We start from the raw sequence: 17,892 nt of genomic DNA on the forward strand, positions 1-17,892 counted from the left end.
AATCAGAAGAACACACATAGTAGTAACAAAATGTTGAGTGTGGATTTTCCAAGTGGATTCAGGATTGTCTGCAAAGCCCCACACTGGGGGAAGAGAGTCACGTGTACACTACATGCTAAAGTGAGCCCAAAGCAATTAGAGCCAGATGCCCCCTCCCCAGGGCTTGAGGGAAATGGCAGAACAAGGCCTGCTACCTCCGGCCCCCGGCCACCCTGCCCTTTGCCAGTCTATCTGTGCCTTTTTCGAATCGAGTTTTATTAATAACATCACAAGCCTGAGTCTGATGAGTGGGGAGAGTCTGCCGGTCAGGCCCACCCTGCAGATACAGGGGCACCATTGATCTTAAGACCCCTTGGCCGCAGGGGCTCCTTGGTGTGCCCTAAGAAAAGGGGGATACACCCTTATGCAGGTTGCAGGGATCGGGGGCAGGGCAGACTCGGGCCAGCACCAGCTTGACTCTGGAGGCCAGTTGCCCAGGAGGAGTATCCCAAGGAGAATGGAGGTCAGCAGAGAAGAGGGTCACATGCCATTGCAGAAGGCAGGCACATGAGGCCCCAAGAGATGACTGAGGACCCTGCAAGAGAGCTCCTCGGGAGAGCTGGCTTCACACACCCCTGAGTGGCTTGGTAGGCGTGGTCCTCACAGGCCCCTCTAGTGCTGATGCTGGATGGAGGGAAGGTTGGCGATGAATTTGGCAGAAAGCTTGACATGTGTTCCCTGTAGTTTAAGGTATATATTTAAACAGAGGCTACAGCCTGCTTCTCTGCTAGAAATTTCTGAAGGCGGGAGGCTGGCTGTAGCAACCCACACCAGCAGAGTAAGTCAGGATTATGGTGTCAATAGCCCACCACCGCCATCTGTGAACGGGAGACCTGTGGCTGGTGCAGGAGACGACCTCTCCTCCTCTTGACCCCCAAGAGGAGCGCTGAGGTTAGAGGAGCACACAGAAGCTTTAGGCTCTCCAGGTGCCCTAAGTGAGATCATGACCCATGCCTCAGCTGGAAAATGGCATTAGAAAAAAGGACTATGGCTAAAATAAAGGAAATACTGTTTTTCCCTTTCTGGAGAAGTCCTCAGCTATGGGGAAGCTGAGCACTGCCCCCGAAGCCCATGATCACCATTGATACGGGGACCCTCCACCTCAGCCTCCAGACAGAGCTGGCTCCGCACCAAACCTCAGTGAGGCCAGCAACACCTGCCTCCCTCCACTGGCCAGTTATCAGGGGTGAGGGAAGACTTCTGCTCCCTCTTTTTCTCCTCCTTGCCCTGGACCCTGGATCCAAGGATGGAGAAGAGCAGGTGTCTACATGGCAAACTCCACAACCCCCAACTCTAAGGTGCCAGGCAGGGGAGCAAACCATACCTCCCTCCTTTCTCCAAGTCCTAGAGTCCCAGTGTCTTTGTCTGTCTAGGCTGCTACAACAAAGTACCACTGACTGGGTAGCTTATACACAACATGAGTTTATTTCTTACAGCTCTGGAGGCCAGAAGTCTGAGACCGCAGGGCTGGTCCGGTGAGGGCTCTCTTCTGGGTTGCAGACTTGTTGTATCCTCACATGGTGGAAGGGGTGAGAGAGCTCTGTGGGGTCTCTTTTATAAGGAACTAATTCCATCCATGAAAGCTTCACCCTCATGACATTAGCACCTGCCAAAGCCCAACCTCCTAATACCATCACTTTTGGGGGTTAGGATTTCAGCACATGAACTGGGGGGCGGGGCATGGGCATTCAAACCGTAGCACATGGGTAACGTCTTCCCTGGGGGAGGAGCGGAGAGGAGCTCTAAATGGAGTTTCAGACTGAAATTTTAAACTGAACTCAACTTCTGATAGCGGAAAGTGATAGAAAAGTGACAGAACCTGCCCACGATGTTGCTAAAGAGAGAAAAGAGTCAACATACCCAGTTGAAGGCAATGATTAGAGAAAGATGAAGTCATCTCATGTTTCTACCCCAAGTTAGTTAAGACTGTTCAGTGAACCATCCATGCATCCAAAATTTGGCATCTGATTTCAATGTGTATATGAGCCACCAAAGACTTTTTAAGTCATCCCACCCATTTTACAGATGAGTAAATCCAGAGAGGGGAGGTGGTTTGTTCAAAGACATACAGTTCGCAGCAGAACCTAGAGAAACTTGCAGCGCTGACTCCTGACCGTGTTAAAGGAAGTGCCTGTGTCTGGTTTTGTCCTTAATCATCCAGCTTGGGCTACAAGGGCAGCGCTCTGGATCCAAACCACTGAATAGCCTCTCGTGTCCCAGGACGGCCTGAGGTAGTGTGGAAGGCAGCCTAGATGGAAGAGAACTCTTAGATGGTGCTTCACATCCATTTGAGAATTTGAGATCCAGAATGCAGGGTAGGAAGGCAAACTGCACAATGCACTATTTTGCTTGAAGCCCTGTGCATTTCATTACACACACATCCATATTCACTCATAAGTTGAATAAAGGACAAACCAAACCCAAAATGCAAAGACTGTTGGATGGTATACCACTTCGGAATACCTACCCTTATTCATCCCCTCCAGAACTGCTGACTGTTGAGCTTTAACAGTTAACTGCCATGAGGTCTAATTAAAGGGAGAAATGGAAGAAAATGTGAATAATAAACACAAATCTCACACACACCTCTGAGGAAAGATATGTGTTCTCAATTTTACCTTAAGTAACACTGAACTGTTTTCATTTTTCAAAAACTAGAAGCCAGCCTTCCTTTCCTGTTAGAAATTGTGCAAACATGGCACATCTTCAGCATGCCTTGCTAACCACAGATTCCATTATGTGTTGAATAATTGACTATTCAATAGAGCATTGATGCATTTTTGTCTGGAACTAATTCACCTTTGTCTGTGCCTTGTCACGAATGTTCGGTGAATCACAGATGGGATCGTAGAAGTGCTTCGGGTGCCGCTGCTCATCACAGAGCCACATCCTTGGGATTATTCCTGTCAGGCCCTGTGCTCACAAATGTTCTAGCATGCTGAAGCCACCTGAAAATGTGATTTATGAAAGCCACCAAGTGCGGGACTGCACCTCTTCCCTTCTAATGAGGACTAACAAATTACAGTCTGCAGGCGGCTTAAACCAGGGAAGAAAGTGTCGTCTGCGAAATTATCAAAAATGAACGCCCTTACAGCCCATTAAGGCCAGGGAGCTACCCAGTTGGAAATCGGGCTGAGACGTGTTCGTTGTGGAAGCAAAGTGTTAGCAAATGCATACGTCTGGACTTGTCTGTAGTGGAAAGAAAATCCCTGCTCTCTCCTAAAGAATTTCCCCCTTGCTTTTATGGGTTGGGATTTATGAATTTCAGCAGCATCACAGACAGCACAGTGTGTAATTTTGTGATGAAATGGGCACACCATCCTGCAGGGCTCTTTCCCGGGAAGGACCAGCTCTGTGTCTGGGCTCAGACACTGATCGGGGTTGGCAGGGCATGAATGCCACAGATTTAAAAGGAGGAGGGGAAGAACTTATCCCAAAACTGTTCTTATCCATTGCAATTATCTTGGCTATTTTTGTACCAGAAGCAGAGCACTGGCTGAAGTGCAAGTGCCCTCCAGCAAGAGAAGGCCCGGTTGCTTCTACTCAGCCGTGAAATAGTATTCTGGTACAGGAGAAATATTTCTTTTTAGTCTTTTGTGAAAGCTGGGTATATGACGTGATAGCTAGCATACCGTTTCATAAAATTATCTATTTATTTAAAAAACCCATCCACAGCATTTGATGTTAAGATTGCCTTCTTGTTGTAGCTTGCTTTTATCAATGGAATTTCCATTGTTTGGGGGTGTGAGATCTATTTTTTTTTAGTGGTTGTCCTAAAGTAATGGATGGTTAAATTCATATATTCCATTAAGGGACTCTACTCTTCTGTTAATCTCAGGGGAGGAAAAATATTGCCTGACTTTCTCTACCATCCTCATTGCTTCAACTTGTTCTATTTTGTTGACTTCAGTGCAGACCTGTGCATCAGCATGGCCCAGGGTTCTGATGACCACCTGGGCTCCCTGAGGCAGCCAAAGCCTATGATTTAAGCTGCAGTTATAGTCAAGTCTGAACCTGGGCCAAGATTGGAAAAGTTTGGCCTGCTGATCAATTCTTTTTTTCATTAATCAGCAGAGTTGTTAAAATACCCTCAAAACCATTGCCCAGACCTCGAAGCCTCCTGAATGAACAGGATCCAACTACTGTTTTCCCTTTATTATCCTTTTCCAGAATAGTCTACCTAGAGAATGAGCCCCTAATATTTTTAGCTACAGTAACAACTTAAACTTATAGAGCCCTTACTCAAATGCAGGCTCTGTTGTGTTTGTACCTTTTAACTTATTTAATTACAATAATCATATAAGGTAATTATCTCAAAATTACAAATATGGACACTGAGGCACAGAGAGGTTAACAATTTGCTGACAGTCACACAGCCAGTAGTGGAACCAAGCTCGGAACACAGGCCATCTGGTGCCATAGTCTATGCACTAAATCACTGTGTTTACTGCCTCGCATGAAATAAAAATGCAACATGTGATTGTATCATTAATGACCAAAGTCTTTTGATCTTTCTTGCCATGAATTCCTTCATTCAGACTCTAGAATGTGCATAGCATTGTGATCAAACTTAAAGAAATAATAAAATATAACTATAGAGTCCTTTCCTCCCACAATCCAAATGGAATAGAAAGCTGAGTATTATATTATGGTGCAGAGAGGAGGCGTGGAGGAGCAGGATTGCCAGCTGTGTCTCTTGGTGGCTGTGTGAACTTGGCGGTTTAACTTAACCTCTCAGAGGCCATTTGCCCACATGTATAATGGAGCCGGCAAGCATTGCCTCATGGCACCCCACCACCTTGCAGGAAGGGTGTGCTCACAGAGGTGACTTAGGTGGTTGCGGTGGGATGATGGAGGGCCAAGGTTTGGGGCAGGGACATGCTCTGATATAGCTCTGACTTCTAGATTACACAAAGTCCCAGTGTAAGTGTGGTCCGGAAACCATGCTGTAAAAAATGGGAAAGAAGACAGTATGGTACTGGCACAAAAACACAAATATAGATCAATGGAACAGGATAGAAAGCCCAGAGATAAACCCTCCCACCTATGGTCACCTAATTTATGACAAAGGAGGCAAAAATATACAATAGAGAAAAGACAACCTCTTCAATAAGTGGTGCTGGGAAAACAGGACAGCTACATGTAAAAGGATGAAATTAGAACACTCCCTAACACCATACACAAAATTAAACTCAAAATGGATTAAAGACCTAAATGTAAGACCAGACACTATAAAACTCTTAGAGGAAAACATAGGCAGAACACTCTATGACATAAATCACAGCAACATCTTTTTTGACCCATCTCCTAGAGTAATGGAAATTAAAACAAAAATAAATGAATGGGACCTAATTAAACTTAAAAGCTTTTGCACAGCAAAGGAGACCATAAACAAGATGAAAAGACAACTCTCAGAATGGGAGAAAATATTTGCAAACGAAGCAACTGACAAAGGAGTAATCTCCAAAATATACAAGAAGCTCATGCAGCTCAATATCAAAAAAACAAACAACCCAATCCAAAAATGGGCAGAAGACCTAAATAGACATTTCTCCAAAGAAGACATACAGATGGCCAACAAACACATGAAAAGATGCTCAACATCGCTAATTATTAGAGAAATGCAAATCAAAACTACAATGGGGTATCACCTCATACCAGTCAGAATGGCCACCATCAAAAAATCTACAAGTATAAATGCTGGAGAGGGTGTGGAGAAAAGGGAACCCTCCTGCACTGTTGGTGGGAATGTAAACTGATACAGCCACTATGGAGAACAGTATGGAGGTTCCTTACAAAACTAAAAATAGAACTACCATATGACCCAGCAATTCCACTACTGGGCATATACCCTGAGAAAACCATAATTCAAAAAGAATCATGTACCATAATGTTCATTGCAGCTCTATTTACAATAGCCAGGACATGGAAGCAACCTAAGTGTCCTTCGACAGATGAATGGATAAAGAAGATGTTGTACATATATACAATGGAATATTACTCACCCATAAAAAGGAATGAAATTGTGTCATTTGTAGAGACATGGATGGACCTAGAGAGTGTCACACAGACTGAAGTACATCAGAAAGAGAAAAGCAAATATCGTATAATAATGCATATATGTGGAATCTAGAAAAAAGGTATAGATGATCTTATTTGCAAAGCAGAAATAGAGACATAGATGTAGAGAACAAATGTATGGATACCAAGGGGGAAAGGGGTGGGGAGGGAGGAATTAGGACACTGGGATTGACACATATACATTATTGATACTATGTATAAAACAGACAACTGATTGGAACATACTGTATAGCACAGGGAACTCTACCTAATGCACTGTGATAACCTAAATGGGAGGGAAGTCCGAAAGGGAGGGGATACCTGTATGTGTATGGCTGATTCATTTTGTTGTACACTGAAGGCTAACACAACATTGTAAAGCAACCATACTCCAATAAAAATTAACGAAAAAAAAAAAAAAAAGTGGGAAAGAGGCCCAGGGCAGTCTTCCTGAAGAGGAAGTGGAACTGGTTGGAAGCGTGAAAGTAAAGATGGTTTTCAGACATTAGGAACCATAGCTGTATGATGTGACCTCTGATGGCTCTAGGAAGCCCCATCCTACCACCTGTCTGTCCCCGGTCTGAGTGGTATAACAAGATGCTACCCAGAGCATGGAAAGGGGCCCTTCCCAGAAGATGGAACAAACTCCTACACACTTGGCCAAGCCTATCATCTTCTCTGGGTGCAGATGGAAGTAGGGCATTGAAGGGCAAGGGGAAATCTCCTTCCCAGGATAACTTCCCTGGATCCCATGACCTGGGGCTTCCTGCAGTACTGAGTGGGGCAGGCATGACTCGGGGGCGGAGGGAGAGTAAAGGAGGTGAAGCAGAGAGCTTGTGCATTCGTTCAACAAACATGTCCTGGGCTTTGTGCCAGGTCCTGCTGGTTGCTGTAGTGCACCCCCGTTTGCCTCTTCGAAGATCTTCTGCTCTAGTAAGAGGATACAAAGAAAACCCACATACATTCACTCAGCCTGTAAGTGTCCATTCTACCTAAGGCGAGGGCCTCAACCACATGGCACGCACACCCCATTGGCTGATGACTGTCACTGCCTCCAGGCTGCACGAACACAGGGGGACTACCCTGCAACCCCACACCCCAACAGAGAGGCTAAAACCTGGAGCCCACCAGCAGACTCTGGGTTCTAGGGTTCTGGCTACAGTATGAGTTTCAAGGGGCTTGGTAATAGGTGATTCTACCAGAGAGGAAAGGGTTACTGGCCAGACCCTGGCCTGCCTGGTTTCCTGCCACACATTCTCTCCAATCCCCACACCTGGGGAAAAGAATGAGGTACCATTTGCTGACTGTCCAAATGGGCCAAACACTGGCTTGGAGATTTACCTCTATGAGGTAGGTGTTAGAATTCCCATTTACATAGATGAGAAACAGCCCTGAGCATGAGAAACTGGCCCATAGCTATACCAGTTGCTAAATGGCAGAATTAGGATTTGAGACCATCAAACATACCACGGGCCTGTCTGATTCACTCTTCTCACTGCAGCCTGGCTTATAGGTTGCTTCATGACCAGCCTGCCTCTCCAGCCTCACCTCCATTCTTGCTCTCCCTGAATTATTTGTGTCCCCCAAGTGCCCCTGGACCAGTGCCAGGCTCTTCTAAGTTCCACCTTTGTCTCTCCAACACTCCTCAAAGCTCAGTTCAGATGCCATTTCTTCTGGAAGAATACACCCTGTATACCCCCAATCCGCCTAACCCACCACCAAGGCTGAGCTCCCTCTGGAGTCCCATGGCACTTGCGCTTACCTCTTTCATGGCTGACCAATCAGTGTCATTGTGCTGGACTTCTGTGTCCTTGAGGCCAAAGCTGGGTCAGATTCATTCTCTAGCTCAGAGGCTAGACCATGACCTGGCTCAATTAGGAGTCAAGAATTATTTGTGGGAGGGAGGGAAGGAAGGAAGGAAGGAAGGGAGGAAGGAAGGGAGGGAGGGAGGGAGGGAGGGAGGAAGTAAGGAAGGAAGAAAGGGAGAGAGCGAGGGAGGAAGGAAGGGAGGGAGGGAGGAAGGTAGGAAGGAAGGAAAGAAGGAAGGAAGGAAGGAAGGAAGGAAGGAAGGAAGGAAGGAAGGAAGGAAGGGAGGGAGGAAGGAAGGAATCCTGGCCCCCACAGGTCTGTCATACCTCCCTTCCAGCCCTATCTGGTCTGACCTCCCAATACCACCTGACTCTCAGATCCAACAAAGTCACTGATTTCTCTGTCCCCAGATCAGGGGACATATTCCCAGCCTGGGGCAGTAAATTGACCCTTCAGTCAATTTTTAGTCTTCCCAAAGGGCACGATTTGTTGGCTGGTGATCCGCAGTGAATTTTTAATCACAGATCAGCCGCTCCCCCTCCCCCTCCCCCTCCCCCTGCCCCTGACAAGTCTCAGTGCTGCGTGTGCTGAGCACCGGGGACTCTGTTTGCCAAGGATCTGCAGTGAAACTAATCAGGAAGGAGGATTGTTGCTTAAGCCTCTGCACTGGCTGCTGAGCCTCCTGCAAACATTTTTATATGGCAACTGTTCCCTCAGTTCCAGGGATAGTTCAAAGCTGAGAGCACTGAGTTGTAGGCATAGTTTTCTCGTACTGGGTTATCAGGGCCATTATTACCAGGAAGGGCACGGAAGTTAGTGAAATAAAATTTGTAACAGGGGCCAGTGTGGATCTAGGCTTCCCAAGTTATAAAGTCTTTCGTGTGTGTGTGACCTCATTGAACCTTTACAACAATATAGGAGGAGAGATCATTAAAGCTATTATTTTACTGGATGCTTACAAGATGTGTAAGCCAGGCCCTGCACACACTTGCTTTATAAACACTGTCTCATTTATGTCCTCAGCATTATGAGCCAGGTTCTGTTAGGGTTCTTATTTTACAGATGGAACCCAGGAATGTTAAGTTTCTTTCCTAAAGTCATGCAGCTGGGGGATGGGAGGTCTGGAGCTTGAATTCAGATCTGTCTGATAACAAAGGCCATGCTTGACCGCTTTCACAAGCAACATGCCCATTTTGCAGATGAAAAATTAGTACACAGTAGAACCAGGACAGGATCTGAGCAAAGCTGCAGAGAAATGAGCCTAGGCTCTGGAGTCAGAGAGAATGGGACGGATGTCTTGGCTCTGCCACTTACAAGATGTGTGGCCTTGGGCAAGTTGCTGAGTCTCCGTCTTCTCAAGTGTAAAACGGCACCTGTCTTGCAAGATTGCTTGCTGCAAAACTCCTCAAAATGCTGCTTTGAGAAAATCAAAAGATTTTCACTTGGGCCATCTTCGAGCCTTCCGGAGCAGTAAGTCTTCTAAAGGCGATGAGTCATCACCGGCTCGGGCTCTCTCTGTGTTAAATGTTCATTCACTCAATGGCCACAGGCTAAAAGGAATCATTACTATTGTTGGGCCCTGCCTGTGATTCAGGCACTGTGCTAGGCACTTTCACATGCTCGCCACAGGCGTGCAAGGCAGGGAGTTTTAAGCATCTTACAGGTGATGAAATTGAGGCACAGAGATGCGAGGCGAGGGTCTCAAGGTCTGGTCTGGGGCAGAGGCCAGGTCACCTGGCCCCAGCACCCTCGCTGGCCCATCCTGCCTCTGATTTGTCACAGCTGTCAGTCACCTCCGGGAAACCACCTTTCTTTGTTCGGGACACCTGCCCTTGGATGAGGAAATGAGACTAAGTCTTAGACAGCACAGCTCTACTAGGTTAAGAACTTAATTATTCGGCCTTTTATTTTTTACCCTTCAAAATAAAATGCATTCATCATGTGGGGGAAGCGCTTTTTCCTCCTGTTTGCAAATAATATTATTTAGTCTTCTTAGTACCAAAGGGAATTCATTTAGAAGGAAAAAAAAAAGAGGGAAGAGAGAGAAAAAGAAAGGAAGAAATTACTGTGAATAGAAGACCTAGGGGACATAATTACAGAAATACTGCAGGTTCTGCATTAGCTGGAAAATTGCAGCCATTTCATTGTGGGAGTAAAGCTATTTTCTTTTATTTTAAAGTGGATCCTTCACCTTCCAAAGGGCTAATTATGGTGCTGCCTACTTTGTGCTCATAGGCTCCAATATCATCTTTCCAGTAACCACAATGGCAAATAACAAAATTGTGTGTGCGCTCTGGAAGCATCTTCGTGACAGCTCCCATAACAGGTGGGAGGGACACGGCAATCACTCATCTCGTGACTCAGGCCATGGTTTCCATAACTGAGCCCACCACGGACCCTGTCAGAGGCACCTCGTCTAGCTCAGCCAACAAGAATTCACAAAACAAAGCAGGTGGGCGGCAGGAGCTGGGAGGAGGTCCAGGGAGAGTGAGCAAAAGGGAGGGCAACACAATAGCTGTTAAAAAATGAATGCCCTAAAATGATGTTTATGGAGAGTTTTTAATGATGTGGGAGACTGTTTGAAATATGATGCTTAGGAGAAAAAGCAGGATATACAATATGTGGACAGTACGATTTCAACTATGTGAAACATCTATATCTCAATATATAGCTATCTTTATGATATTTGACAATATTTGATATTTAATACATATCAATCACCAGATTCTTTTAATATCCAAATATAACTCAATCCCACAGAAAGGCAGCAATCCAAAGCCTCCTCCTTGAGATGTCAAGGATCTCCTGAGAAAGGGGGGTTTCATTTTTTTAGGGGTTGCCCTTCACCCCCTATTCCAAACCCTCCTCTGGCTCCGTTGTCAATCGCCTCGAGGGATCCCAGCGCTGTTCCACTGGACCCTGCTCCTCTCCCTAAGCCACTTCATCCCTCTCAGGACAAGGACCCATCGTCTGTGTTCCCCAAGACACCAGCAGCATCACGCTGTTTTGTGAAACGGACTTTTACTCTAAAAGTTTGAGGATGGGGCAGTGGCGGGTGCGGGATGGGGGGTGGAATGTTGTACGGCAGAGGGAAGATGCTGAGAGCTAAAAAAGGCTTTAGTCTCTGAAGTTCACTGGATGTGCTGGGCCCCGACCAAACAAAATCAGTTTGGCTTCTTGTCTGACAAAGCAGGCTGACGCTGGTGTCACTGGCTTTCACGTTCTGCCAGTGTGTGTGTGTTCCTGTTCCTCTCTGGTTTTCTGTGTGTCCCTCTCTGGGTCTTTCTGTGTCCCCTGTTCTCCATTCCATCCCTCATTGTCTTTCTCTCTCTCTGGGTGTCCCTCACTTTCTCCCTACGTGTATCTCGGTCTCAGATAACCTCATAGGTTTCCACTCTGTTCACATCCTTCCTTTCCAGAGCCCCCCAAACGGAACCCCTTCCTCTCTGCTTTCAACAGAGGACTAAAAGACTTCTGTCTGATTAGCATGCGGAGCATTCAGAAAACTTTTCTTTCAATGTTTCCCATCCAGACTAGCCAGGAAGAACAAGGGAGGGAAGTGAAAAAGCCCATTAAGGTGTCTTCCCAAACAAATGTCTTCCTTGTCCTTCTGCCCAAACGCAGAAACAGCTTCAGCTTTAAAAATACCTTGCTTTCATCTTTTGAAGGAAATATGCCAAAATTTTAACACTGGCTGTCTTTGAGTGGCAAGAAATGCTTTAGTGTTATTTATTTCTTCCTATTTTTCTGAGTTTTCCAACTTGTCCAAGACAAGCCTGAACTACTTTCTCATAATAAAATCTCCCATGTATTATGCACCTGCCAGATACCTGATTTAATCTTCACAACAGCCTTAATAGGTAAATGTTAATATGCCCATTTAGAGGTTCAGAAAGGTCAGGCAATTTGCTCAAGGTCACACAAGCAGAGGTGGAGATCCAACTAGACGTTAGGCCCTCAACCACTAAATCATACTGCTTGGAGAGGCCCATCCTCTGCTTCACCTGCAGGTGCAGAGGCTTTCCCACACCTGAACTCTCACTAGATCATCTGAGCTGCCTTGCTCGAGTCCTCACTGTAAATGCAAGTGGTTCTGTATGTTATGATTCAAAATATTAGCCTTCTCCGGGGGGGAGGATTCTACTTTCCCACATCAGGCCTGCGACCTGTGGGAGGACTATACATCCTGAGCCTGTTGAACTTGAAAGTGGCATATGACCTGCTCAGGTTAACAAAACATGAATGGAAAGGCCATGTCACTTCTGCACCAAAGCAGTAAGAGCCAGAGTATGGTTCTCTGTGTCTTTCTCCCCTCTGCCCCAAGGCAACATCCTCAGGAACGTCCATGTGTAAACACGGAGCAGAGCTGTAGTTGACCCATGATGGACATGTAGCCTGAGCAAGAAATAGATGGTTGTTTTTATAAGCCATTGAGATGTGGGTGTTTGTTACCACAGCACAGCTTAGCCTAAAGCTGACTAACTCCGTATGTGCAAAATTTCAAATGCATAGGGGGGTCACTAATAGGTTTCATACTTCCTCCTCTTGGAAGCTATAAATAGGGGGAGTCTTGCCCAAAGCATTAGTGTAAAGTTCCACTTGTCCTTTTCAAAAATGATCTTGGGAAAATAATCTCCTCCCCTAGGGTGTATTTCTTCAGCACATTCTCCTGATGGGGCCAGACTGTCAGAATCAGTCCCAATTACAGGCTCTGGAACTGCCCAAGCAGACACAGGCCAATTAGTGCATGGCTCTAAGTCTTAGAGGACCACGTGGAAGGGAGTATTCTGCCCACTCTTCTCCCCTCGAGGAGAACTGAGTCCCCACTGACTGCGGCCACAACTGGAGGCTTGAGGCTCAGGTGCCATCTGGGCAAACAGGGAGCAATAAAGATGGACAGAGGGAAGGCTCGGGGTGGTGCAATCAATTATCACTTTTGGTCTGAAATACGAGAGCACGCAGCCTTCACCGGCAATCTGTTCTCCCTGCCTTTAGCAAAGCTGCCTTGGAGGGAAGAATGGAGACTTAATCCAAAAGCTGAAGGTTCAGAGGAAAAAGAATTGCTGTTATTGCTGAGGAATAGGCAGGAGAGAGAGAAAACACTACTGCTGCCCCAGGATGAAGCAGTCAAGTGATTTTTCAAAGAATCCCTGGGGGGATGGAGGTGATCATCTCACCCCTAAGTGACTCAGTTGGTAGTTCTGTGGCTGAAGTATCTTTATTCAATTTGTTCTTCTCTCTGGCTGTTTCATCATTCCTGCATTCTTTCACCTGAACCGTCATTCTTTCCTTCCTCATGTCATAATTCATGCACTCTTTCATTCATTCGTTCAGCCAGTGAGACCTCTGAGCACAGCATTGCTCCAGACGCTAGCAGCCTGACCGGCGGACGGAGGAGGTGTGGGCAGGGTCCAGCAGGGGAGGGAAGGACGCAGAGCCAAGATTCACAGCTGAGCTTTTGTGCCTCAGGTTCAAGAACTCAGGGGTGAGGATTTCAGTTTGAACTATTATTTCAGAGTCTGAGATAGTAATAAAATCTCTCTCTCGCTGCAGACACAGCCCTAACCCCTGCCTCACTGTGCCACAGAGCCGTGAACTGTGTGGGGACCCAGACCAGTCCATGAGCTCCCGTAGACAAAGACTGGTTGGTGGAAGGTGTGACAGACACGGAGATCCACTGCCCAGATCCGCCTTCAGAAAAGACTGGCTTCCCTAGTGGGAGGGGCGTGGCTTCCTGACAGCCTTCCGCTGGTGGCCCCAGTTTTCAACCCAAGGTCGAGTTACTCTCAGGGCAAACCCTAGCCAATGACTAAGCAAAGGGGGTACAGGGGTCTGTACCCAACACAGGTCACCTCTAGTGGGTGATCTGAGCTCCAGAGCTCCACCAGCTGGCAAAGATTGTTGGGTCTGCATCGTGGTCTGCCGGCTGCCCCTGTCAATCCAACTCCTGCCTCTTCTCTTTCACAGGTGTCATTCTCCTGTAAAACTTTTGCACCTTTAACTCTATCTCAGTGTCTGCTTTGTGGAAAACCACACTGACACAGAAGAGGAAACATGGAAGGGAGGAAGGAAAGCACGGGTTCCTCTCACAGCAGGAGCTCTATGGTCTGAGACCGCGCAGCGTTTCTTGCCAGCTCCTTCTCAGAAGACAGATCAAAGTTGAGAGTTGACACTCTATAAGGAGCCCTGTCATCTCTTTCTAAAGCTGTCGCCATTTAGGAGACACTAGGTTAGTGGGGAAGGCCAGGACTTAGCCCTGTGGCCCTACAGACCAGCTGGGCAGACTGGCGCTGGACAGACTACTCTGAATGTGAGTGTTAGTGTTGACTGTGAAAGGGCCACAGAGCACTCCAGGCTCTCAGGGACCACTGGAGGTCAGGGCCTTGCTGAGGCAGTAAAGTGGAAAGAGCAACATGGTTTGACTGCCAGGACATGGATCATGGAGGGCTGCATGGAGGAGGAGGAATATTTGATCTGAGCCTTAAAGAGCAAGCTTCCTGAGGACACAGGTACAAACCAGGGCCCATGGCCTGTTCTGCACACATGTGTTTAGAAATCAGAGCAAGAACAGGGTATCACTCAGGCCTCTTTGGCTGCCAGCAACAGAAATTGACACTGGATAATGTAAAGGATTTGCAGGGAGGCCACAGGAGAGCTAAAGAACCAGGCAGGAGGCAGAAAGAAACCTGGCAGCTCTAGGGCCCCATATAGCAGGAGCTCTTCAGCAATTCCACCAGGGCACTGCTGTGAAAATGGAAGAATGCCACCATTTTTAGTTGTCTTAGTTTCTCTGCTCGCTATTTAATTTCTAGGGAGAGGCAGAGTGTCCTCCCTGTAGCTAGGGTATGATCTGATGCCTTGATCAGTAGGCCTGGCAAGGCAGGATGCACCGTCCAAGAGGTAAGAAGAGATCCAGGAGAACGTGAGCTCACAGAGCCAAGGGAGAAGTTTTTATAAAGGCGGTGGTGAACATTATCAAAGACAGCATACAGGGCCAGTCAAATGAGGACAAAGATTTACCCACAGGAATTAGCACTCACTAGAATGGTTTTAGTGTGGAGGCAGGGACAGAAGCTGATGCTCTGGGTTGAGGATTCAATGGGAGGAGAGAAGGTGTGAACAGACCACTCTTTTGAGAAGTTTGGATAAGAAGAGAAGGCAAGAGATTGTTTGTTAGAGAGGCCATTGGGTAAACGGTGGATTCTTTTTAGGACAGGAGAGACCTGAGGCTCTTATAAGCTAAGACAAAGGAGCAGAGAGGAGGCAAAGGTGAAAAGACAGAAAAGCATGGCAGTAGTCAGAGCCCTGGGGGGCAGAAGGATGGCACGAGGGCATGGGCGGAAGGGCTGGCCTTTGAACTCTGTCTTTGCCATTGTCATCTGTTCCTCACTGTTCAGAGTATATTATACTTCACAGGTCTTGCTGTCTACTTGCTTAAGAGGATTATTTTAATCTCAATTCAGCCATCAGCTTCTTGAATGCAGGAATTGTGTCTCTGTAAGTAGAACAGGAAAGGTGCTGCATAAGGAATGGAGAGGCCAGAGTTCTAGGACCAATTTTTGTTATCAGATTGGGCAAAGCTGTGTGTTTCTGATACCCAGCTATAGTGGCCTGGCCAAATAGGTTTTTAATTTTCTTACAAAAGAAGAAGTCTGCAGGTAGGCAGTTCAGAGCTGGTATGGCAGCCCCATGGTGTATTTTTACATATCAGACTCCTTCTATTCATCTACTCGGCCAGTGGCTAAATAGTCTTAGCAAGTGACTTTGGAGGTCATGCTTGTCACCTCATAGACTCAAGATGGCTGCTTGGCCTCCAGGCTCATATTCACATTCTAAGACAGAAGAAGGAAGGAGGACAGGGACGAGGAGCTCCTGTGGTTGGAAAGCAAAACCTTCCTACTAATCCCACGCAAACTCCTGTTTCCTTCTCATGGCCATTCCTAGCTGCACAGAAGTCTCCCACTTTAAACTAAATCCATGTTTCATTGTATCCTGGCTTCCCTTCATCCCTGGCTTCCTCCTAACATCATCTTTGGGGGGTCCTTTGAGGGATTTGCCTTTCTCCACCATGAGAGGCTTAACGGAGAAGTAAATTCAGGTGTCTTCCTCTCAGTGACCAAAGTGGAAGGGGTTTGCCAGCACGACCTCAGAATGTCAGGCAAGTGTGTCCTAATCTTGGCCAGTGAGAGGGTCCCTCCCAGGACCTTGGCTCCTGCGTGAGTGAAATAGAGAAAAAGTGGCTAAAATTTACTCATCTATCCCTTCAATGACATCCTCACTAGACCATTTCTGCTAAGAGATCATTCCTAGGGTTTTCACTTTCTAGGTTTTCAGAACTGCTTTCTTCCTGCCCCTTTCTAAGCCTGGATTTTCAACCTTCCTATAAATTCTGAAGGCCCGATCCTACCAATAAATTCCCTTCTACTCTGCAGAGACTGTTTCTGTTGCTTGTTTAACAACAACAGCAAAAAATTCTGACTTATACTCTCACCCCATCTCTGACCAGCTACATGTGATCTTGAAAAAACCACCTAACCTCTTTGGCTCCTCTCTCCTCATCAAAAAATAATGGGTTAGGGAGCGTCTAGAGGGAGAAGTAGCAGCCGTGATGGATGGGTTCCTCACGAGAACGCCATGTTCACGGACGCCAAGGAGTCAAGCACCGTGTTGGAGCTGAAGCGCATCGTCGAGGACATCCTTGGGCAGTCGCTGGACGAGCAGCGAGCGGCTGTACAAGGACGACAAGCTTCTGGACGACACCTTGTTCAGAGACCTAGATTTTATATGGCCAGTGAGGCCTGAAAACCCTCTCCCTGGTCATCTGGAACAAGATGGAATCTGACAGATGCAGCTGCAGTGCATAATATCCTCAACAACACTGAACATCTGGTGGTCAATAACAAAGTTGCAAGGAGCAGAAAGATATGAAGTTTTCTTTTCATGATACGAGTTTTTGATCTGGATTCACATAGAGGAGTCAAGGAAGTGTTGAACAGTCTCAGAAGATACATAATCAGGCCTCATGGAGAACTGGAACTCAGTAAGAATTCAAGCTGCTCTAGTGGTCCAACAATAATCCTAGTAATGAATTATGCCCATCCCAGTTTTATACTTTCTGTAATTCTTTCTCTACTTCTGTTACTGCTATCAATTGGCATCAGGGTACCTTCTTCCATTTACTGATGGTTCCTCCTGTCTCATGGCTCCTGTTTATTGCAGACTCTCCATGTGTCTTTCCTTCTGTGCTACTATACCTTCTGTGTCTCTCTTATTTTTATTCAAGTTTCTCAGGAGAAGGGATCTAATCAAGACAGATAATTATGGTTCAGCATGGAGTACCTACAATGAATAGATGTTTAACTCTAGGACACATCACAGGCTGTGTAAGTCATTGTCAGGTCGAGTGCCTTTGGTTTAGGGGTCCTTCAACTATAACAAAGATGTTGGGGTGACATGGTCCAAAACATGGTGACATATATGCATTGGAATTGAGCATCTTTGGTTATGGAGAAGACACTTGAGCTCTTTTTTAGCTTTTGAAAAAACTTAGATAATTAATAAAGAAATTATCAACCAAATTGTTCACCAAAAATACAGCACATAATTGTTAAATTTAGAACTTCATTTGCATGAGATTGAGAATAGCTTCAAAAAAAAAAAAAACAGCTAATTTGGCTGTCCTGTCACTCTACAGGAAGTCAGGTATAAGTACCCTAGAATTTTATAACTTAATAATTATAAGGGGATATAAGATGGTCTTACCCAAACCTCTTATTTTGCAGTTGAAGAATAGGCTAAGTGAATGGTCCAAGATCACACAGCTGATTAATGTCTAGCTGCTGCATTATGAGGGACAGAAAACATTTTTCCTCTAGATTCTGTGTTTTAGAACACTGTGAGCAACACTTCTGCATGCTTACAGGAGAATCCTATTAGTTTCGAGTGATTACTTTACCACTTAAAACCCTTAATCAAAGAAGGGTC

Source organism: Balaenoptera borealis (assembly GCF_965194805.1).
Source record: "Balaenoptera borealis genome assembly, chromosome: 5".
In the NCBI taxonomy this organism is placed as follows: domain Eukaryota; kingdom Metazoa; phylum Chordata; class Mammalia; order Artiodactyla; family Balaenopteridae; genus Balaenoptera; species Balaenoptera borealis.